We start from the raw sequence: 24,478 nt of genomic DNA on the forward strand, positions 1-24,478 counted from the left end.
TCGATTAGGCCCACAGCATGGGTCATTGCTCAACAAGTGAGCCACACCAGCAGGGTTCAGGGAAACACATTTTAATCTAGAATTCAACATTCACTAGCATTCAACAGTAGATACTTTTGTATCTACAAGGTACTTATCTTTGGGGGTGGGTGTTACTGCAAGGCCTCAAAAATTATTATACATTATTTTCAAATAATGCCTCAAAATATGTACAGTAGCAAAATAATTAATAATGCAAAAAAAGTTATTAAAAAACAATGATAAACAGAGAAACCAAAAAATTTGTATTCTTGCAACTTTTCTGTTTGAAATTACTTCCAAATAAAAAGATATAAAAAGTCTAAATAATTACTGATATGTAATAAAAAAAAAATTAGAATGAATGACAGACTTTTTGGGACAATGGTTAGGAGATTTTTTCAGGGATATTTGGGCACTGATTGATTCCGTCCCTGTGGGAACAGCATGTCCCCCATAATTAATCTATAAATTTAATCCTTAATCTCAATGCAATTTATCTATAAACTTGACAAACTGATTTTAAAGTCTACCTAGAAATGTGGAAAGTAATATTTTTAGCAAAAATATGAGTTGGTATAATGACAATATAGACTGTACACTCAGCATTCATTTTCTATTTTCAGAACAATATCCCAGTTATCCTTCTACATTTGCCACCTCACTATTATTATTTTAGCCATGCAACCAGGGGGATTGACTCTAGCTTCAAAGGTTTATTTGGGTTAATCAAAAGCCCTGCATGTTAGAATCACTCATGGAGCTTTAAAACAAAACAAACAGTCCTGACCGGTTTGGCTCAGCGGTTAGAGCGTCAGCCTGCGGTCCGGAGAGACCCGGGTTCGGTTCCCGCTAAGGGCACGTACCTTGGTTGCAGTTTGTCCCCGGCCCTGGTTGGGTCGTGTGGGTGGCAACCACTCGATGTGTCGCTTTCACGTCGATGTTTCTCTCTCTCTCTCTCCCTCCCACTCTATCTGAACAAAATATCGAAAAATGTCCTCGGGTGAGGATAAAAAAAAAACAAACAGAAGCATGAGCCCCACTTTAGAGACTAATCAGGCATTCATATTCTTAAAAGCTATCCAAACGATTCTAATATACAGCCAGGATTGAGAACCCATCTAAGCCAACCACGACAATCTCTTCCTTACTGGATTTATCCACATTAAACCACTTGAAACCAATAGGGGATGCAAAGAAAACTATGCCAGAGACTTTAGGGAAAAGTTGACTGGTTCTTGAGAAATGCAGTAAACGACTTGTCTCTGTAAAGTAATGCCCTCTTATTCGTAGGACGTAAGTTTCAAGACCCCTAATGGATGCCTGAAACCATGGGTAGTACTGAACCCTATACATACATATCTGTGATAAAGTTTAAACTATTCTTGTGCTTAGGGGCAATTATTAATAAAATAAGTGTTGCCCTGGCCAGTTGCTCAGTGGTTAGAGCGTCAGCCCGCAGACCAAAGAGTTGCAGGTTCGAGTCCAGTCAAGGGCACATACCTCAGTTGCAGTTTGGTGCCCAGCAATGGTCTCACATTGATGTTTCTTTCTTTCTCTGTCTCTCTCTCTCCCCCTCTCCCTCCCTCCCACCCACTCTATCTGAAGATAAATGAAAAAATATCCTCGGTGAGGATTTAAAAAAGAAAAGAAAAGGGTTATCTGAACACAATCACTATGATACTGCAATAGTCAGTCTGATAACCTCAATGGCTACTGAGTGAGTAATGGGGAAGTAATGGATACGACAGACACGACTTGGGCACGACAGTTCATGAAGGCATAAAATTTCATCACACTGCTAAGAATGGCATACAATTTAAAATATGAACAGTTTGCCCTGGCCGGTTTGGCTCAGCGGTTAGAGCGTCGGCCTGCGGTCCAGAGAGACCCGGGTTCAGTTCCCGCTAAGGGCATGTACCTCAGTTGCAGTTTGTCCCAGGGCCTGGTTGGGTCATGCGGGAGGCAGCCACTCAATGTGTCCCTTTCACATCGATGTTTCTCTCTCTCTCTCTTCCTCTCTCTCCCTCCCACTCTATCTGAATAAAAAATAGAAAAATGTCCTCGGGTGATAAAAAAAATAAATAAAATAAAATATGAACAGTTTATTTCTGGAATTTTCCATTTAATTTTTTCAAACTATGATTGACTATGGGTAACTGAAACCATAGATAACAGAAGACTACTGTACTTTTCACGGATAGATGTGAGGCCTAGAACTACATCTTGTCACCAGCTAGGGAATATAGATGACAAGTAAGTGAAAGGAGAGCTGCTAAAATAAGAACTGGAACTGCCCTCTAAAATCTCAAGGTTCCTGAGCAAATAAATTTATTTATTATATTAAAACTGTTTTAGTTGGGTTTTCTGTAATTTTCAGCTGCAAGTTCCTACTATAGACAAGCATACCCTTATCAGATTTCAAAATGCACTAAAATGTTAAGGCAATTAAAAATTATGAGATACTGGTGCAGAATCAAATAGACCAGTAAATATAGACTTAAGTTCAGAAACAGATATACACCCACATACAGGTAGCTTTAAAAAACCTTCTCTAATATTCTAGCTATGTGTTCTAATTTAGGTCTTTTAAGGTAGATGTAAAACTCCAAAACACTTAATACAAAATGGATTTTTATGTAGTTACTCTAAAACATTTACAGTGGTCTCATCCAGGCCTAATTCAAAAACACCCAATTTTTTAAAGTGACCGCCTTTAATGAATCTTTCCAAAGAAATTAACTTAGTTTTCATAAAACAATTTTCTTTAAATACTATTTTTGTTTGTTTACATAAAATACATGAAATTATAATAGGAAGTGCACTTGAAAGAATCAGTACATCTAACTCTTAGGTAAATACATTCAATTCAATTAGTAAGAGCAGAAATATGTCAAGGTGACAGGTTGTATGTGTCATAACAGAAATGGAGGGGTTTAGTTAATCAGGCAAGTCAGTTAACTTCTACTCTGTGTGTATAAGTATACAAATATATAAGAAGTATGATACTTCAAGTCACTGAAGTAGAATGAGTTATTCAGTAACTGATAATACAACTACTATCTAGGTGGGAAAAGAAGGATCAATGTCCTATCTCACACTATAAACAAAAGTAAATTAGAGAACTTTCACTTCCAGGAAGACAAAGTCGTTGTACTTACCCTATCTATTTCTCTAGCTAAGTACAAATGAAAACCCTAGACATTAAATAAAACAAACATTAGAAAACTCTGAAAGAGAAGAAGGCAGATCAGCTAAGCACCTTGGGATCTAAGAAATGAGACAGTAGCAAATTTTTTTATTTTTGCAAAACAACAAAACCCAGTGTTCCCCAGACAATGGATCAAAGGGATTGCCTAGCATAACAAAAAAACTTTTAGACAATACAGGTATACCTCAGATATACTGTAGGTTTGGTTCCAGACCACTACAATAAAGCAAGTATTACAAAATGAGTAGTAATCTTTTTGCTGGTGGAGAGTGGTCTTGTCTTCAATTTGTAAAAAATGCATCATCTGTGAAGCACAATAAAGTGAAGTGTAATAAAATGAGGTATGCCTGAAAACACACTATAGTCAAAAAACACTACCGAAAACAAAATGGCCCCACTCATATCAGCAAAAGTCAACGAGGAAACAGACTTTCTACCCTTGAGAGGCTATAACAAGGTACCCTAACATTTCTGCCTGGTAGTATAAGTAAAGGCCAGCTATGGAGCCTGGACTTCTACTCATCAGCCAGACTGAAAAACAGCACAAATATACAAAAAATCAACAGCACATTTGAGCAACAGGATCTAACCAACATGTATAGAATATTCCATTGAATCAGAACATACATGCTTTTCAAGTTGCCATGGAATAAATGCCAAGATAAATCATATCCTGGGCCATAAAACAAACTTCAATAAATTTAAAAGAACTGAAGTCATACAGTGTGTCCTCTGACTACAACAGAATCAAACTAAAAATGAATAGAAAAATAACAGTAAGATCTCTAAATATTTAAAACATAAATCCAAATAATCCATGTGGTCAAAGAGGTGTCTCAAGGAACATTAAATATCTCACTTAAATAAAAATGAAAATACAACCTATCAAAATTTGTGAGACACAGTTAAAGCAGTGCTAAGAGGGAAAGTCAGAGTACTATAGGCATATAATTAGAAAAGTCTCAAATTAGTCATCTTAGCTCCTACTTCAAGAACCTAGAAAGAGACAAGAGCAGAACTGAAAACATAGAAAAAGCAATGGAAAAAAAAAAAACCCAGCTGGTTTCTTTGAAAAGATCTATAAAATTGGCAAACCTCTAGAAAGAAAAAAAGAGAGAAGACACAAAGTAACATTTAAAAATTAAACAGGAGATATACTAAGACCATACAGATATCAAAAGGATAAGGGAATGCTACAAACAGCTCTACATACATAAATTCAACAACGTAGAGGAAATGAATTATTCAAAAAACACAAATTACCACAATACACCCAATATGAAATAGATCATTTGAGTAACCCTGTAACTATTCAGAAAATTTAATTATTAATTTAAAAACCCCACTCCCCCAAAAGGAATCTCCAGGTCCAGATGTGTTCCTTCCAATTATGTAAAGAATTAACAATTCTACATAATCTGTCCTAGAAAACAGAAGAGAGGGAAACACTTCCCAATTTATCTTTGAAGTTAGTATTACCCTGATTCAAAACTAGACAAAGACAATACAAAACAGGAAAACTACAAACCAATATCCCTCTCATGAATATAGATATAAAAATCCTTAACAAAATATTAGCAAACAGAATTCAGCAGTATATAAAAAGAATTAATACTCTGTGACCAACTACGAATTTTTCCAGGGATATACAGTTGGTTCAATGTTTTTTTAAAAATCAATAAAATCCACCACATTCATAACCTAGGAAAAATCTTATAAGAGTATATAATTTGATGCAGAAAAACCATTTAAAAAATGTGCCCTGGCCAGTTTGGCTCAGAGGTTACAGCGTGGGCCTGCAGACCAGAGAGTCCCAGGTTCGTTTCCCACTAAGGACACATACCTCGGTTGCAGTTTGTCCCTGGACCTGGTTGGGGTCATGTGGGTGGCAGCCACTCGATGTGTCTCTCTCACATCGATGTTTCTCTCTCTCTCTCTTCCCCCCTTTCTCCCTCCCGCTCTATCTGAAGATAAATGCAAGAATGTCCTCGGGTGAGGATAAAAAAAGAAAAATTTATAGGAGAAAATCTTCAGGATACAGAGCTAGAGTTCTAGGACTTGACACTAAAAGCAAGACGCACAAAAGAAAGCACTCAATAATAGAAAAACAAATCCAATTAGAAGACAAGCAAAAGACACGAAGAGACACTCACTGAAGATATATATATAGATGGCAAACAAGCACATGAGAAGATGTACATCATCGTTAGCTATTAAGAAAATTCAATCCTGCCCTGGCCAGTTTGGCTCAGCGGTTAGTGTATCAGCCCACAAAGCAGAGAGTCTTGGGTTTGGTTCCCACTAAGGGCTGGGGTCGTGTGGGTGGCAACCACTCTCTCATGTCAATGTTTCTCACTCTCTTCCTCCCTCTCTCCTCTCGCTCTATCTGAAGATAAATGCAAAAATGTCCTTGGGTGAGGATAAAAAAAAAAAGAAAGAGAATGCAGTCCTGCCCTAGTCAATTTTGCTCAGTGGTCAGAGCGTCAGCCTATGAGTTCGATTTCGGTCAAGGGCACGTACCTTCGTTGAGGTTCGGTCTCCAGCCTTGGTCACGGTCATACAGAAAGTCAACCAGTCAGTTGATGTGTCTCTCTCCCGGCCCTCCATCCCACTCTATCTGAAGATAAATGAAAAAATATCCTCAAGTGAGGATTAAAAAAAAGAAAATGCAGTCCTGCCCTGGCCATTGTGGCTGAGCAGTTAAAGCCTCAGCTCGAGAACAAAGGGTCATGGTTTTGATTCCAGGTCAAGGACACGTTACCTGGGTTGCAAGTTCGATCCCCACCTGGTTGGGGCACATGCGGGAGGCAACCAATTGATGTTTCTCTCTCTCTCTTTCTCCCCCACTCCCTCCCTCCCTCCCACATTCTCTCAAAAAATAATAATAATAATAATAATAATCCTCTGATGAGGAATAACAAACAAAAAAGAAAAGAAAATGCAGTCCTGGCCAGTGTGGCTCAGTTGGTTGGGGCCTCATCCTGTGCACCTAAGGGTCTTGGGGGTTTGATGGCCAGTCGAGGCACCTACCAGAGGCAACCAAGTGATGTTTCTCTCTCACATTGATGTTTCTTTCTGTCTCTTTAATGTCTATGAATCTACTCACTGGGCTCCCCCCAAGTTGGACATGCGTGACTCACCTAGAGCAACTTCCAGTCCTGCAAGGTCCATTAATGGTATATCATTTTTAAATCTTTTATACCATATTTTACTGTACCTTTTCTGTGTTTAGATATATTTAGACACGCAAATGCTTACCAACTGCCTACAGTATTCAGTGCAGTTACATGCTATACAAGTTTGTAGCAGGTTGGCTATACCATCTAGGATTGTGTAAATACATTCTTTGATGTTCACACAACTATGAAATCACCAAAGTACGTATTTCCTGGAACTATCCCCATCGTTAAGTGGCAGGCACATGACTGTTCACAAAGCCCAGAAATTAAAATATCTTTTGGGAGACTGCCATTTGGCTTATTACAACAGAAAAAAAGATGAACCTGAAGATAGGTCACTAAAAATTATCCAATCTGAAAAAGAGAGAGGGGAAAGTATTTTGAAAAGGAAAGAACAGGGCTTCAGGGGGACCAGTGAGACAATATCAAAAGAGCTGCTATTCGTGTTTTTGGAGTCCCTAACGAAAAAAAAAAAAAGGATATCGGTACAGAAAAAAATACTTAAAGAAATAATGGTTGAAATTTTCTGAAAGTCTGCAAAAGACAAATTTACCCCAAATAGAATAAACTCAGACAATGTTCAGGAGCACCATAATCTAACTGCTAAAATCCACAGATAAAAAGAGAATCCTGAAAGCAGCAGGAAAAAAAACAGAGGAAATTACAGTATTTTGAACAAAATGAAAATAAAAACACAACATGTAAAAATCTGTTAAATGCAGCTAAAGGAGTGCTTAGAAGGAAATTTGTAACATTAAAATGCTAAAAAAAAATGCTAGAAAAGAAGGTCCCAAATCAATAATGTAAACTTTCACCTTATGAAACTACAAAAGAAGAACACATTAAATCAAACGGAAACAGAGGAAGGACATAAAGATTAAGACTAGAATCCAGGAGACAGAAAGACAATACAGGAAAACTCATTGAAACCGAAAGGGTTGAGAACAGGTATCCCCCATTATGTGCAACTTTGGCATATGAATTCTTTTGAGCTGAAGTTACCTGCAAGACCTGCAAGCGCATGAGAAACTTACACCGCTCTCTTAAAGAATTTAAATTTGGAGCTTTACCCACAATAAGAATCATTACCAGAAATAACTTTTTATGACCTATCTTTAGGGCAGGGCAAACGTCTAATTACTGAACATATGCTCTTCTTTTGGTCCTGCGAATCACCAATGAAGTCCCAAGGTATCTTACCTCATCCTTAGCTCAGAATGCCATATATACCTCATTTTAACTTTCTGTCTTGGAACTGCTCATGTATGTGCAGCCTCTGAAATGTAAGTGGGTTTCCTATATGGATATATGTAAATAAATTTTGATTAGTTTCTCTTGTCTCATGTTGACTTAATTATTAGACTAGCTGGAAGAATCTAGAAGGGCAGAGTGAAATTTCTTCCTCCTCCATAAAACCAAAAGATGTTCTTTGAAAAGATCAACAAATTTGATAAATCTCTAGCAAAGAGGACCAAGACGACGAAATTTCCAATGTCTGAAATGAGAGACTATCATTAGAGACCTAAAAACAAAAACATAAGAGAATACTACTGCTACGGTCTGAATGTCTGTGCACCCTCCCCTGCCACCCCAAATTCATGTTGAAATCCTAACCCCCACAAAGTCAGGTATTAGTAGGTAGGACCTTTGGAAAGTGGGTCATAAGGCTGGAGCTCTCATGAATGGGATCAATGCTCTTATAAAAGAGATCCCAGAGCCCAGGCTGGATGGCCCAGTTGGTTGGAGTGTCATCCTGTACACCAAATTCCAATTCCTGATCAGCGCACATACCCAGGTTGCAGGTTTGATCCCTAGTCAGGGGCATGCAGGAGGCAAACGATCAACGTTTCTCTTTCTCTCTCTAAAATCAATAAATATATACTTGGGTGAAGATTTTTTTTAAAGAGAGAGAGAGAGATCCCAGAGTTCTCTAGCCCCTTCCACTATATGAAGATACAATCAATATAAAGGAAGGATCTCACCAGACCATGCTGGCATCCTGATCTTAGACTTCCAGTTTCCAGACGTGTGAGCAATACATTTCTGCTGTTTATAAGCCACCAGTCTGTGGTCTTTTGTTATAGCAGCCCATACATACTTAAGACAGAAAACTGATACCAAGAAGTGGGGGTACTGTTGTACCAAATACTTAAACCTGTGGAAGTGACTTTTGAACTGTATAATGGGAAGAGGCTATGAGTCTGGAGGTACATACTAGGAAAAGTCTACATTGCCATGTAGAAGAGCAAAATTTACCACCTCAAAATATCTTTTTGGCATAAGGATTATTTTAAGCTGGTTAATTTTTAAGAAACAGTAGTCATGAAAGAAAAAAAAAGAAAAAAAAAAAAGCTCTAAAAACCATGTAGAAATTACCCTTTGTAAGAGACATTTAAAATGGAAATTTCCATTTTAAGGGTGTCTCCCTAGATGTACCAGAAAGAGGTGGATATCTAAAACTCTAGAAACTGGTATTAATGGAGAAGGCATGAACTTAAATCTGCCTAAAAATCTTCCTCTTATTTACAGTGCTTTTCCTGGTAATCTACCCTAACTGATACTCCATCTCCAACATCTTTTGTCTCTAGCTAAAGATGGTATTTAAGGGAATGGCTTCTACCATTTTGATGAGTTACACAGTTTTCCTGGGTCTCTCACATGTATACAGGAGGTATACATAATTATTTAAACTTTAAATTGTTTTCTCCTGCTAATCTGTCTCATGTCAATTTGATTATTAGACTGGCCAGAAAAAACTAGAAGGGTAGAGGAAAACTTATCCTCTCTGACAGTGAATGCCCTGTCAACATCAGAATGTCAAAACCTGTGAATTTTTTTAAAAATGTATTTGAGCCCGGCCAGTGTGGCACAGTGAGTGGTTGAGCATCAACCCATGTACCGGAAGGTTCCCAGTTCGATTCCTGATCAGGGCACATGCCCAGCTTGTGAGCCAAATCCCCAGCAGGGGGCATGCGGGAGGCGGCCAGTTGATGTTCTCTCTCATCAATGTTTCTCTCTCTCCCCCTCTCCCTTTCTCTCTCTCTCTCTAGTATCAATACAGAAAACATAAAAAATAAATGCATTTGAGCCAATGAGGATATGCCTGGATGCAATATATCAACAGAATGAGAAAAATGCTTCTTGAACGACAGCTGCAGTTTCTTTTATGCAATCTAGAGTTAAGGAGGGAATGTAAAGTAGATTAAACAAAAATTGAAGAAAGCAAGGTGGAGATTGGATTACAGGTTAGTTAGCAAGACTATATCCTCTCCTGAGGATGGTTATATCAGAGAGGTCTAAACAAAGAGTACTCCTCTGGCATTTTAAAAGTCTGTTAACTTATATGCACAAGAATAATGGACAAGGGTTGCTTAAGGCAAAAATTAACTTTTTACTAAAAAAGTTATATGCCTGGCCCTAGCCAGTTTTACTCAGTGGTTACAGCATCGGCCCTAAGGGTACTGGGTTCGATTCCCAGTCAAGGGCACGTACCTGGGCTGCAGGTTCAATTCCCCACCCTGGTCAAGGTTGTGCAGGAGACAACCAATCTATGTGTCTCTCTCACGTTGATGTTTTCTCTCTTTCTCTCTTCCTCCCTCCCACTCTATCTAAAAAAAATCAATGGAAAAATATCCTCGGGTGAGGATTAAAAAAAAGTAGTAGTGCCCTGGCCAGTTTGGTTCAGCGGTTAGAGCGTCGGCCTGCGGTCCTGAGAGACCTGGGTTCGGTTCCCACTAGGGGCGCATACCTCGGTTGCAGTTTGTCCCCGGCCCTGGTCGGTTGTGTGGGTGGCAGCCACTCGATGTGTTCCTTTCACATCGATGTTTCTCTCTCTCTCTGTTCCTCTCTACCTGAACAAAAAATGGAAAAAAAAAAAAAAAAAAGTAGTAGTACTTATATGCCTGGGATAGATTATCCACTAAGACCTGTGGAAGCTTATGATCAGATCACCCTGTGAGGTTACTTTCTTCATCCACAGGTCTGTTAAGGGCAATTTCTGGGGGGCTCAGAAGAAGAGGAGAGCTGTAGAGAAAGTCTCAATCTTCCTACAAAATACCTAAGTGGTCATGAATAGAACACTGATTGAAATATTAATGTTAGAGGTCATACTGATAAAGCCTCAGACAGAAATGAGAAAACAGGTTATCAGAAACCATAAGAAAGGCGATCCTTGTTATAAAACAACAAAGAACTCGACTAAATTATGTTCATGTGCTAGGGCTCTGTGGAAGGTAGAATTGTTAGGGTAAAATTGGATATTTGGCTGAAGCTATTTTTAAGCAAAGTGCTAAAGGTGCAACTTGACTTCTCTCGAATTCTTAGAGTAAAATTTGAGAAGAGAAACAAAGATGGAATTGTTAATCAAAAGGGAAACAAATTTAATTTAAATTTATACATTAGAAAATTCTCAGCCTATCCATATCACGATAAATGAAAAAGTATGTTCAGAACAGAACTCTAAGATATTAATATGGGTGTGAACATCAGACTGGATCAGTCACCCCAGCAAAAAACAGACAATCTGAACTGGCAGGAGTCAGAAGGAATAAAGAAAGATTGTCAGCCCTCACCGGTCTGGCTCAGGGGTTAGAGCGTTGGCCGGCAGACCAGAGAGACCCGGGTTCAGTTCCCACTAAAGGCATGTACCTTGGTTGCAGTTTGTCCCTGGTCCCAGTTGGGCTTGTGTGAGTGGCAACCACTCAATGTGTCTCTCCCACATCGATGTTTCTCGCTCTTCCTCCCTTTTTCCCTCCTGCTCTATCTGAAGATAAATGCAAAAATGTCCTCAGGTGAGGATGATTAAAAAAAAAAAAAAAAAAGAAAGAGCCCTGGTCAGTTTGGCTCAGCGGTTATAGCGTCAACCTGTGGTCCAGAGAGACCCGGGTTCAGTTCCCACTAAGGACACGTACCTCGGTTGCAGTTTGTCCCCGACCCTGATTGGGTCGTGCAGGAGGCAGCCACTCAATGTGTCCCTGTCCCTTTTACGTCAATGCTTCTCTCTCTCTCTCTCTCTCTCTCTCTCTCTCTCTCTCTCTCTCTCACTCTGTCTCCTTCCCACTCTATCGGAACCAAAAATAAAAAAATGTCCTCGGGTGAGGATTAAAAAAAGAAAGATTGTCAGCCAGTCTTCTTAGATTTTACAGGATAAGACCACAGATATTCTTCAAGACAAGAATAACCCCAAAGATTAAGAGTTAATTAAGGCTGCCTCTTCCATTTTAAAGAGGCTATTTCCTGGGTTTCAACCCAAAGCTATGGGGCCAAGGCCAGGAGAGCCACTGGAATGTGATTCTAGCCCAGGAAGAGCTGTCTCCAGCTACACCCAGCAAAGCCATGGGGGAAACATATTCAAATATTTAATATTTTTAAATGGAAAAAATATTTGAACAGATATTTCACCAAAAAAAGATATTTCAATCGCATAAAAGCACATGAAAAGATCCTCAAATTCATTAGCCATTACAGGAATGCAAATTAAAACCACAAAATAATATATCACTATATAGCTATTAAATGACTTACAAAGAGAAGGGAGGTGAAGAAAAAAGGAAAGGTGGAACGAAAAAGGGGGGAGGACAGGAGAGATAAGAGATGGAGTATGAAGATGGGGAGAGAGAGAGAGAGAGAGAGAGAGAAAGGGAGGGAGAGGGAGAGAGAGGGGAGAGGGAGAGAAAGAGATAGGAAAAGGAACAAAAATTTAAAAAGTACCAAGGTGCCAAAGAGGATGCTGAACAACTGGAACTGATACATCACTTGTGGGAATGTAAAAGTAGTACAGCCACTATGAGTAACAGTTTGGCAGCTTCTTATAAAGTTCAACATACATTTAGCATATGACCTAGCAATTTCATTGAGCTAGACTCAAAAGGCTATGTATGACATTCTGGAAAAGGCAAAACTATAGGGACAGAGAACAGATTAATAATTCTCACAAGTTAATGGTGGGGGTAAGAGTTTGACTGCAGAGCATGAGAAAATACTATTTTCTTGTGAGGGAGTTGAAGAAACTGTTCTGTATTTAGATTGTGGAAGTATTTATATAACTACGTGTCAAATCTCATCCCCACTCAAAAAAGTATGAATCTTTCTGTATTTAAACTGAGCCCTGGCCGGTTTGGCTCAGCGGTTAGAGCGTCAACCTGCGGTCCAGAGACCCAGGTTCGGTTCCCGCTAAGGGCGCATACCTCGGTTGCAGTTTGTCCCTGGCCCTGGTTGGTTGTGCAGGTGGCAGCCACTCGATGTGTCCCTTTCATGTCAATGTTTCTCTCTCTCTCTCCTTCCCACTCTGAACAAAAAATGGAAAAATGTCCTCGGGTGAGGATAAAAAAAAAAAAAAAAACTGAAATAAATATGTAGCAGAAAACATTCATTGGTCTGTCGTTACACTTTAAATGGATCTGTTTTTACTCGTGATGATTTTGTATCATTATGCAATACACATTCACTAAATTTTGCAAATCTTCCAAAATGCTGACATCTTATAAAATATCACTGCATTTCATACAGCCTCTGGAAATGCCAGAATAAAAATGGAAATTAACATCCCTGTATATGAAAATAGTTTTGACCTTATAGAGTCCCTAAAAGGTCTACTTTAGGAATCCTACTAATCTACCTACTGGAATAACATCAGGCCAAACACCTAAACACATGTTCTTCCCCAACCTACTTTTCCTAATTAGGTATATCTATGTATTAACGACACTAAGTTTGTCAAATCATTTTACTAATCATATTGTGTATGATAAGTAAACTGTTTGCTATGTATGATAAATATCACCATTTTCAACAAGACAATTGTTATATTCTGAGGAAAAACTTAGGAACCAGCTAACGATAGAAAAAATTCTAAAGGGAAATCTCTCATGCTAGTACAAATACAATTTTAGAGTCTGCTGTACTTTGACATGTAACTTGACAATTTCCTGTTTCTGATAAAAATCAGCAGAGTGACAATACCCAAGTGACTAACTCCGGAAGTTTGGTTGGGCTACAGATCTCTCGTAAACAATTAAGGGGGGAGGGGGGAATCCCCATATAACTAACTTCAATATTTTATAAGTAATGCAAAAAGACAAGGCAATTTATAAGATGATTTTATTCTATCCAATGTATTAAACCCCTTACTATTTTGTCAAGTAATTTTAATTGTGAAACACTTTTTTCCCCTTTTTTTTTAGACAGAGTAGAAGGGAGGGAGGGAAAGAGAACCACTGATGTGAGAGAGACAGACACATTGATTGGTTGCCTCCCAACCTCAACCAGGGCCAGGGATCAAACTTGCAACCAAGGTACGTGCCCTTGTGCCCTTGACCAGGAATCAAACCTGTGGCTCCCCTCTTCAGTCCAAGGGGGAAGCTCTAACTGATGAGTGAACAGCCAGAGCTAATTGTTAAACACTCTTATTTATGAAACAATATGAATAAGAATCCCATCATGGGGAAATTAAAAATTACATGCTCGTCTGAAACAAAGGCTACTTAAAATAAAGGCCTTTATTTTAAACGACAGATTAAATAAAATGCCACCCTATACTATTCACTTTTGGATATATCTTATTTTAAACGACAGATTAAATAAAATGCCACCCTATACTATTCACTTTTGGATATATCACTTTGAAAACACCCCCAATATGAGAAAGCACAAAACACTGACAAAGGCAAAAGTTCTATGCATACCAAAATTCATGATTAGGAACACACTGAGCTAAGGCCTGAAAGTAACTACAGGTAAATCAGGTAAAAATCCTGCTCTCAAAAAATATCAACTATAAGTCTTCAACAACTTATTTAATTAACATCTTAGGCATTACTCCCTAATAATTACTTTGTCAGGCATCACAAAATTTTACTTATTATCCTCTCTGAATTAAAATGTCACAAAGTGCTAAGAGGCTTAGTAACAAAAGTAACAGTAAGTCTACTACCCATCTGACACCACAGTTATTACAATATTACTAACTATATTCCCTTAAGTGTATTTTTTAAATTGTGGTAGAATACCTGTTATGGGCTAAATTCCACACCTACCCCTAAAATTCAGATGCTAAAGTCCCATCCTCCAGGACCTCAGACTATGACTATACTTGGAGATACAGTCTTTAAGGAAGGAATTAAGGTAAAATAAGGTCACTAGGGAAGACCCTAATCCAGTATGACTAGCATCATTATAAGAGCCAATTAGCTCCCTGGCTGGTTTGGCTCAGTGGTTGGAGTGTCAGCCGTGGACCAAGGAGTCACAAGTTCGATTCCAGTCAAGGGCACATACCTCGTGGCACATACCTTGTGGTTCATCCCGGCCTTGGTTGGGGTCATGCATGGAGGCAGCCAGTCAATGTCTCTCTCTCACATTAATATTTTTCTCTTGCTCTCTCTTCCTCCCTTCCACTCTAACTGAAGATAAACAGAAAAATATTCTTGGGTGAGGATTAAAAAAAAAAGATGCCCACCAATGTGGCTCAGTGGTTGAGCATCGACTCATGCACTAAGAGGTCACAGGTTCGATTCCTGCTCAAGGCACATGCCCAGGTTGTGGGCCCAATCCCCAGTGGGAGGCATGCAGGAAGGAGCCAACTGATGTTCTCTCTCATCGATGTTTCTCTCTCTCTCAAAAAAAAAAAAATATATGTGTGTTTTTTAAAAAGATCCAATTAGGCCCAGCCAGAGTGTGGCTCGGCTGAGCATTTACCTGTGTACCAAAAGGCTGCTAGGCTGCTAGTTCAATCCCTGGTTGGGGCATCTAGGGAAGGCAACCAATCGATGTTTCTTTCTTTCTCTTTCTCGCTCTCTCTGCCCCCACTCTATCCCTCCCTCCCTTCCTCTAAGCATGTCCTCGAGTGACAATTTCTAAAAAATGATAAAATAAGAAGAGCCAATTTAGATTACAGACATGCTCTTCTGAAGACCACATGAAGACAATGGGAGAAGACAACCACCTAAAAGCCAAGGAGAGGCCTCGGAAGAAACAACCCTGCTGACAACCTGATCTCTTAGACTTTAGCCTCCAGAATTTTGAGACAATAAATTTCTGTTGTTTAAGACACCCAGTCTGTGATACTTTGTTACGGCAACCCTAGCTAACTAATCCACATAAAATTCGTCATCCAAACCATTTTTAACTGTACAGTTCTGTGGCATCAAATACATTTACAATGTTGAGCAACAATTACTACCATCCACTGCCAGAACAATTTTCATCTTGCAAAACTGAAACTCTATACCCATTAAACTACATATAACCCCCTTATATACAGCCAAACTGGTACTGTCCTTAGCTAGATATTAATGAGAGAAAAGAAGCAAAGGGAGAGTCAGACATTTTTGAGCATATTCAGCTGGGGAACAGGCCTGTATGCTTAACCAAGAAGCTAAAGCTTCACACTCCCCCCAGGGAACCACCAGTCTATTCCCCGCAGACCATGGGGTAAGGGATAGAACAAAGGGGGAAGTAAACACATGTGCAGTAAACTCAAAAAGGCACAGGGAGCCCAGCTGGTATTGCTCAGTGGTTGAGCGTCAACCCGTGTACCAAGAGGTCGCTGGTTCGATTCCCAGTCAGGGCACATGCCCAGGTTGTGGGCCAGAGATCCCCAGTGGGGAACATGCAGAAGGCAGCCAATCAATGCTCTCTCTCATCTGTTTCTATCTCTTTCTCCCTCTCCCTTCCTCTCTAAAATCAATAAAGAAAAAAAAAAAAGGCACAGGGGTCATGCTTGACCCTAGAGACCTGTCAGTCTAACCTGAGAAAGAGATCATTTGTCAGGGGATGAACCCTATCAGAAGCCCACAAAAGTTTGAGAAGCTGATAGGTTATTTTTAAAAAGCTCCTGGTCAAAACAAGTGGCACTCATTCTCTTGTTCTCTCTCTCTCTCTCTCTCTCTCTCTCTCTCCCCTACACATGCCCCCTGTGTTCGTGTTCTTTCCATCCTGGGAGCAGGTGACCATGCAGATCTGGAAGCCACCTGGAGCCCTCAGAAGGCCACACAGGCCCCAAAGCACTATGAAGCTGAAACTCTGGGCATTGGCCTTAACCTTGGCCAGACACAGCTGGACTTTTTCCATGGAATGGAGAAAAATGGGACATTGAAAAGCCAGAACTCTTTTGACACTGCATCACAGATAAATCACCTTGCCATATCACAATCACCGGGGCATGGATCCTTGAAATGTTTTCCTCATGTTCCCATGGAAAAGCCTGTTTCCCACTGACAACAAAACTATCAATTAAGAATGGGAGAAGAATAAAGTCATTTTCATGCCCTGGCCAGTTTTGCTCAGCGGTTAGCGCGTCAGCCTGTGGTCCAGAGAGACCCAGGTTCGGTTCCCGCTAAGGGCACGTACTTCGGTTGCAGTTTGTCCCCAGCTCTGGTTGGGTCGTGCGGGTGGCAGCCACTCGATGTGTCCCTTTCACGTCAATGTTTCTCTCTCTCTTCCTCCCACTCTATCTGAACAAAAAAAATGGAAAAATGTCCTTGGGTGAGGGTAAAAAAATAAACACGATGTGCTATTAAAAAAATAAATAAAAAAAATAAAGTCATTTTCAGACATATATTCTCAAAAAATTTAATTCCAATATACCTTTACTTAGGAAACAAAAAAGCAAAGCAAGAGAAAGGAAGACACAGGATCTAGGAAGCAGGGAAACCAATAAAGAAAGGCAAAAGAAATGTCCAGGGTATCCGCAAAAGTAAAATAACTTTGAAGCAGGTCTAGAATAAATCATCCAAATAAATTATCCAGAGGAAAAAAAGAAATTAAAAAGAAAACAACGTAAGGGGTGTAGGGGGGAAAAAGGGAGAAATATCTGTAACTAAAATAAATTAATACAAATTAGGGGGGAAAAGAAAATGACATATCTGATAAGACTATGTAAAAATTACACAAATATGAATTTTATAGAACTGTGAGGGAGTATGGGAAGGCTTAGCTGTAAACCCAAGAAAAATTTTAAATGAGACCTTATAAATTTCCTATAACTATCAAGAAAAAAATAAGTTACATAAGAAAGAAATTTTTTTTATTTATTGATTTTAGAGCGAGAAGGAGAGAGAGAGAGAGAGAGAGCTAGAACCATCGATGAGAGAGAACATCAATTGGTCGCCTCCTGCATGCCCCCCACTGGGGATCAGGCCCACAACCTGAGCATATGACCTGACCAGGAATCAAACCGGCGACCTCTTGGTGCATGGGTCGATGCTCAACCACTAAGCCACACCGGCCAGGCAAGAAAGAAACGTAATTATAGGAGGTGGGTCAGCTATAAACAATATGTACACAGTTATATATGGTCACAAAAACAATGACAATGAATATATCATTTTATCAAAACAATAAGGCCGAGAGATAAGTTAAAAAAATAAATGTCCTCATTTACCTTAAAAAAATTAGGTAAATTTCTAAAATTAATGAATCAAGAAGCAATATATATCATTTATCAAAGTATATATGAACATAGTTTAAAAGAGGCCTATAACAAATGTAACAGTCCTCTGCTCTCCTCTCCTTTTTCCACCCCTTGCCTCAAGAGGTAATCACTTTATCAACTTTTTTAGCTGGTTCTGAAAATACCAGACAGCACTGTATAATATTTTAAACTATGTTCAGATATTACTTTATTTAAAAAATTAATTTAGAAAACCTTATTCATCCCTTGAAAATAAAAATTAAGTCAATCAAACTAAATAGCTGATTAGTAAGCTGTACCAGCATCCATTCTCTCTTCTTTTTGTAATAGTATCTCAACTTCCTTCTGAGAAACTATCTTCTCCTTCCCTACTGTCCAATTCTACTTCCACATTCTCCGGATGAAGTTCCACCAACTCAGGGGCAGTATATGCAATTCACATGTGACCTATCAGAATATTAAATTCCCTAAATTCTTGTGATTAGTTCAAAAATGGGCTTAAAAATCATGTTGTTCATTCAGAAAGACTCCTAGATGTCTATAAGGGATACTAAGAAGGCACTATCTCTTTTTCCAACAGACTTAACCTGAGAGCATATAGATTTTTAGTAAATGTCACCACATAGAATCTGGTAAAGAAGCTGAGAGGTGAAGAGATTTGATTCCATTTTTTCCAAGCCCCCAAATCTAATCAATCCTCAATCCAGAATCAATTCCTGGATTTTTCATTTCCTGAACCAAAAATTACCATTCTGTTAAAACAAAAACAAATAATTCAATGTGTAAGATGATAATAGATACCTGAACTGACTGAAAAAAGACTATCACATTTAAAGGCAAAAAGCAAGATGGAGATTAAAGAAACCATAATACTATGAAATACTGGTATTTCCAAATTTAACAACCGTGTGTGTGTGTAAACACTTTGAGATGGGTTTGATGACAGCTAACACTGAACACTATGTGGGGCTTATCAACAATCAAATCACTGATTTTTACCAAGCTTTCACTTAGAAACATGTTTACCAGTTATCTTTTAAGGTCCTTCTACATGCCAGGCACAGTATAAGCTACCCAGCGCATAAAGCTAAAGCTGTCACAGAAGAGGTTACAGGCTAGTGGAAAAGTTCTATTTCTTTGCTAATATTATTTTACCTGTAATACTGACTTATTTTAAATTTATTTTGCTCCCATTGGCATCACAACCTATGCTAATTGCATCTGTAAATTAGGTTGAATGTGCTACTACTGTTTATATATTTAACTACCTCTGACTAGACCAATAAAATCACCCGTCTTTTCACTTTATAAAGTCTGAGCTTTCAGAATCCACCTATTTTAAAATGTAATGTGAAAAACAAATGGCTGGTCTTAAAACTCCAAATGTCTAAAGAACAAAAAACACATAATGGTCCTAGGGTGGCAAGCCAGGTATCAGGTATAAAACAAGGCAGATCCAGAGAAGCAGCATAACCAGTTTATACCTATTAGTTCTAAGACAGAAGCTGTGCATTCTAATTTTATTCTTCTCACATAGGGTGATGCCTAAAAGGGAACCACTAATACTTGAGGAGAGTTTGACCACTCTATGTGTCATCCATCCTGGAGATACTGGGAAATACAAATTATCTTCTGAGACATGATAGTACGGATTTTACTTAGCCTATACTGCCTCTAACCCCTAAGTGCTGGGGGAAAGAACCTTCATAAAGAAACATGTTTTCTACCTAATGGGAATGAAGCTGAACTAGGTGACTCTACCCTCAAAAACAATTGGGAGTCAGAAACTAGAGACCAGAGGCCAAGATAGCAAAAGAAAAAATAGGATTATCTCTCATTTCTGTTACTTTAATCTCTAAATTGCTTGCAGGTCTGACTCTGTAGACTATAAGGAAGAGGAAATGAGAGAATTGTCTAGTTTCTCTAACTCTTCAGCCAAGATTCAGAGAACCTGCAAGGAGCTGTGTAGGTGAAAACAGCTTGAAAAGCACATAGGAAAATCTATAGTCTCTGAGATTTGATTTAAGGGAAAAAGAATAGGAACCAGTCAGGCCTGAGAACAGAAAACCCTACATTATTCTTACATAAAGTGAAGCAATGCTCCACAGCTTCCTGCAAACTGATTATTGCACACGCAGGGCTAGGTCTTAAAGAATAATTCTCTTCTATCATCACTGCATCTAGCTTCCTCCAACTATCCCTAATCTGGAGAACTGAGAGGTGCCTGTTAGCACTATTTGACATTTTAAACCATGTTCATATTATTACTTGCAAGAGTCTGCACCTAGGAGTGAATGACTCCTTCAATTTTGTAACCTAAGCAGCTTGCTCGCCTCACCCTAGTCGAAGCCCTGCTTTAATGCCCCTATAAATAAAATATGCTATGATACATTCAGTTTACTTTTTTTTTTTTTGGTATGTGCCCCTAGCAGGAACTGAACCAGGGACTCTCTGGTCTGCAGGCCCATGCTCCAACCACTGAGCCAAACTGGCCAGGGCTCAGTTTAATTTCTTAACTACATACTTGGGTACTAGACACTGATCTGACATTAACTATGATTCAGGGAATGTCCTATCAACCTCCCTGAAACTCCATATTCTTATCTGCAAAATAAGGAAACTGAATCAGATAAGATCAAAAGTCTCTTTTGCCCTGGCTGGTTTGGCTCAGCAGTTAGAGCATCGGCCTGCGGTCCAGAGAGACCTGGGTTCGGTTCCTGCTAAGGGCACGTTATCTCAGTTGCAGTTTGTCCCAGCCCTGGTTGGGTTGTGCGGGTGTCCCTTTCACATCGATGTTTCTCTTTCTCTTTCTCTCTCTCTCTCTCTTCCTCCCACTCTATCTGAACAAAAAATGGAAAAAAATGTCCTTGGGTGAGGATAAAAAAAAAGTCTCTTTTGAGTGCCAAAACTATGATCTGTTTACTGGACTAAACAAAATCAGATTTGTACTGTTTTTTTCAAAACTGGGGTTAGCAAAAGTAGGTTTACAGATGTAATACAAGCAAATAATAAATAATAATACAAGAATAAACTGTTTCATGTACTCACAACTGTAAACCTATTTCTGCCAACTCCTGTATATTACCACTATTCTAATCCTTATTCTTTTATACTCTAATTACCCTCTCTCTTAAAAGTGTCACTCCAAGTTGTACATATTTCCAAAAGAATACACACAGCACAGGGAACAGTGGAACTACCATTTCCCCATACTGTACAGTATAAATAAGGTTTAGATTTTGGCATCACTTTTGGCAACCATATTCTGACACACACCAAACTGTAGTCACCTGAAATCCCAGACGTATTTAACATGATTTTAACCATAACATGAGAATTTTTCACATTAACTGCTGCACTTAATTCTAATTCTTCCTCATGCCCTCCATGTACTTATGTAATTTTTATTCAAAAAAAGATTTAGGACTTTACCACTTAGCCCTGTTAAAGTTCATTGTGCATTCCATTATCCTTATGGTCTATGCATATGATAGGAACTACTGGAGTTACAGAAAACCAGCACACTACTACTTAAAATTCCTAGGTATAAACATGCTTTCTAAATTGTAAAGCATTGTGCTTGTCTACTCCATAGGCACCTCACAGACTTAACTAACTTTCCCTGCAGTTTCTGCTTCTGTGTTTTATAATTCAGTAAACAGTATGATTATCAATCCAGTTATCTGGATCAATGAACTCTACTCAGTCAACCCCCACATCTCAAGTAATTAAGGTGAAATATAAGAAATTTCTGATAAAGTCTACATATTACTGTTGGCCTCTCCTTTGATTCTAGCTGTATTAGTTTCCTACTGCTATGTAACAAATTGCCACAAATTTAGTGGCTTAAAACACAAATTTGACTGTAATTGGAAAATAAATTAATTTTAAAAACCGCAAATTTGTCATCTTAATTTATTTTTCTTCATTGATTTAGAGAGAGAGGGAGATAGAAACATGGATGAAAGAGAACATCAACTGGCCGCTTCCTGCATTGCCCCCACTGGGGATTTGGCCCACAACCTGGACATGAGCCCTGACCGGGAATCAAACCCGCAACCTCTTGGTGCATGAGTTGATGCTCAACCACTGAGCCACACCAGCCAGGCCAAATTTGTTATCTTAAAGTTTTGGAGATAAGGTCGTAACAGGTTTTACAGAGCTAAAATCAAAGTCTGCATTCCCTCAGGAGGCTCTAGCAGGAAATCCATTTTATGTCTAATTCCACAGCTCCTGGCCGTATCATTGTGACCTATGCCTTCCATTGCCACTTGTCTTTCTTGAATTTACACTCCTGCCTCCCTTTATAAAACTCCTTGTGATTACACTTGGGCCCACCAATAATCAGGAAAATCTGCAAAGTCCCTTTTGCCATGCAAGATAACATATTCACAAATTTAGAGACTAGAATGTAGACATCTTTGGAAGACCATCATTCCGCCTACCATGCTAATCATAGCTTAGGCTAATGGTTCCAAGTAGGTTTGACTTACTTTCCCCACAGTATTCACTGATTCTTTTGCTTTCTGCCCTGGACTTCCTGAGGCGATGAAGTGAGATACTGGGAACACTACTGGCAGGCTCTTATGTACAGCCAAAAGTAGGGGAGGGAAGGAGAAACAATTTATACCATCCTGGGAAAACTGTCATCTGATGGGAGAACAAACGCAGATGATAATCGTTTACTCCTGTCAATCCATAGGTAGAAAATGTGAGAGTAGCTAGATCCTCAGAAGTTCCCACTGGAATTGAGCCCTAGTTGCTACAGCAGTAACTCAGTAACACATTCTTCTATTGGCTTTTCTTCTTTTCTTGTTTCATTCACTCTAGCCCCTTGCTCTTGTTCCCTAAAATCATCGGCCAAATAAATGACCTGCACACAACTTTTGCTTGCTTTTAGATTATACTTTAGGGGAGAGGATGAGGAGGATAACTGGTTAAGAAAATCAGGTAGAAAGTTTTAGATACAGAAAAGGATTTAACACGCTGACTTAACAAAATGGAAGCTATATACAGGGTCTCCTCAAAAAATGTATATACACTTAAAAGCTGATAATTCAATTGATGTTTCTTTCTTTTCAGATTTAACCTATTGGAAATTATAATTATTCAAAGTGGGTATACATTTTGGGGGGACACTCTCTATGTAGTAAGGTATCTAGTCTTGATACTATCACTGTATAACTTTGGGTCAAATCTCTTCTCTAAGTTTTAGCAATTGTAAAATGAATGGCTTGACATCCATTATTATTTATAGTTCCTTTCAGCTATAAACTTTTATGACACAATAAACAGCATTAGGGATTGGTGAAAGGATATAGCAGAAAGGCAGAGTAGTGAGATTACCACCAAAGAGGCCAGCCAAGGAAATTGTTGAAATAAGCCAGTCGGAAGATAATATGGTCTGGATTCAAAAAGCCATGGAAAAATTAAAACCCTCATACATTGTGGATGGGAATGTAAAATGGTATAGCCACTTTGGAAAACAGTTCAGCAGTCCCTCAAAAAGTTAAACATAGTTACCATTTAACCCAGGGATTCCATTCCCAGTAAAATATCAAGAGAAATTAAAACATATATTCACATAAAAACATAAAATAAAATTGAACCTTTACATTACACCACATGCAAAACAAAAAACAAACAAACAAAAAACCCTAAAATAAATCAAAGATCTAAAATAAGAGCTAAAACTATAAAACTCTTGGGAAAAGCCCTAGCAGGTTTGGCTCAACGGTTAGAATGTCGGCCCATGGACAGGAGAGTTCTCCCGGGTTCGGTTCCCGCTGAGGGCACATACCTCAGTTGCAGTTTTTCCCCGGCCCCAGTTGGGGTTATGTGGGTGGCAACCACTCGATGTGTCTCTTTCACGTCGATGTTTCTCTCTCTCTTCCTCCCTCTCTCCTTCCGGCTCTACCTGAAGATAAATGCAAAAATGTTCTCGGTGAGGATAAAAAATGAAATAAAATAAAATAAAACTCTTAGGAAAAAACTTCATGGCATTGGGTTTGGCAATGATTTCTTAGATGACACCAAAAGCACAGGCAACAAAAGAAAAAAGACAGATAAACTGTATTTCATCAAAATTAAACTCTTTTGGCCTTGGCCTGTATGGCTCCATGCTTAGAGCATTGGCCCATGCACCAAAGGGTCATGAGTTTGATTCCCCATCAAGGACATGTACCTAGGTTGCAGGCTCCATCCCCGGCACCAGTCAGGGAGCACAAAGGAGGCAATCAATCAATGTCTCTCGCCCTGCCTGGTTTGGCTCAGCGGTTAGAGCGTCGGCCTGCGGTCCAGAGAGACCCGAGTTCGGTTCCCACTAAGGGCACATGCCTCGGTTGCAGTTTGTCCCCAGCCCTGGTCGGTCGTGCGGGTGGCAGCCACTCAATGTGTTCCTTTCACATTGATGTTTCTCTCTCTCTCTCTGTTCCTCTCTCTCTCTCCCACTCTACACCTGAACAAAAAATGGAAAAATGTTCTCGGGTGAGGATAAAAAAATAATAAAAAAATCAATGTCTCTCTATGTCTCTCCTCCTCTCTCCCTCCCTCCCTCTTTCCTTTCTACTCTCTCTAAAAATCAATAGAAAAAATATCCTCAGGCAAGGACTAACAACAAAAAATTAAACTCTTTTGTGCATCAAAGAACATAATCATAAAATG

The 24,478-nt window shown here is 39.1% G+C and overlaps 1 protein-coding gene across 4 annotated transcripts in view; it reads right to left on the bottom strand.

The window, feature by feature from the left end:
- The window catches only part of NCK1 (NCK adaptor protein 1), a 61,845-nt gene that overhangs the window by 17,418 nt on the left and 19,949 nt on the right, over nucleotides 1-24,478 (bottom strand). Inside the window, exons 1-2 of one of the 4 annotated variants that reach the window (XM_036266492.1) lie at nucleotides 7,609-7,874; nucleotides 5,750-5,846 (exon numbers count right to left, since the gene is read on the bottom strand). The exons of 1 other annotated variant lie outside the window; for it this stretch is intronic. The gene's annotated coding sequence lies outside the window, so the exon portion shown is untranslated. Of the gene's footprint in view, nucleotides 1-3,179; nucleotides 3,202-5,749; nucleotides 5,847-7,608; nucleotides 7,875-24,478 lie in introns of those variants that run through there. 2 more of the 4 variants (XM_036266491.1, XM_036266493.1) reach the window with 2 other exon arrangements.

This window comes from Molossus molossus, unplaced genomic scaffold, assembly GCF_014108415.1.
Source record: "Molossus molossus isolate mMolMol1 unplaced genomic scaffold, mMolMol1.p scaffold_m16_p_18, whole genome shotgun sequence".
NCBI lineage: Eukaryota > Metazoa > Chordata > Mammalia > Chiroptera > Molossidae > Molossus > Molossus molossus.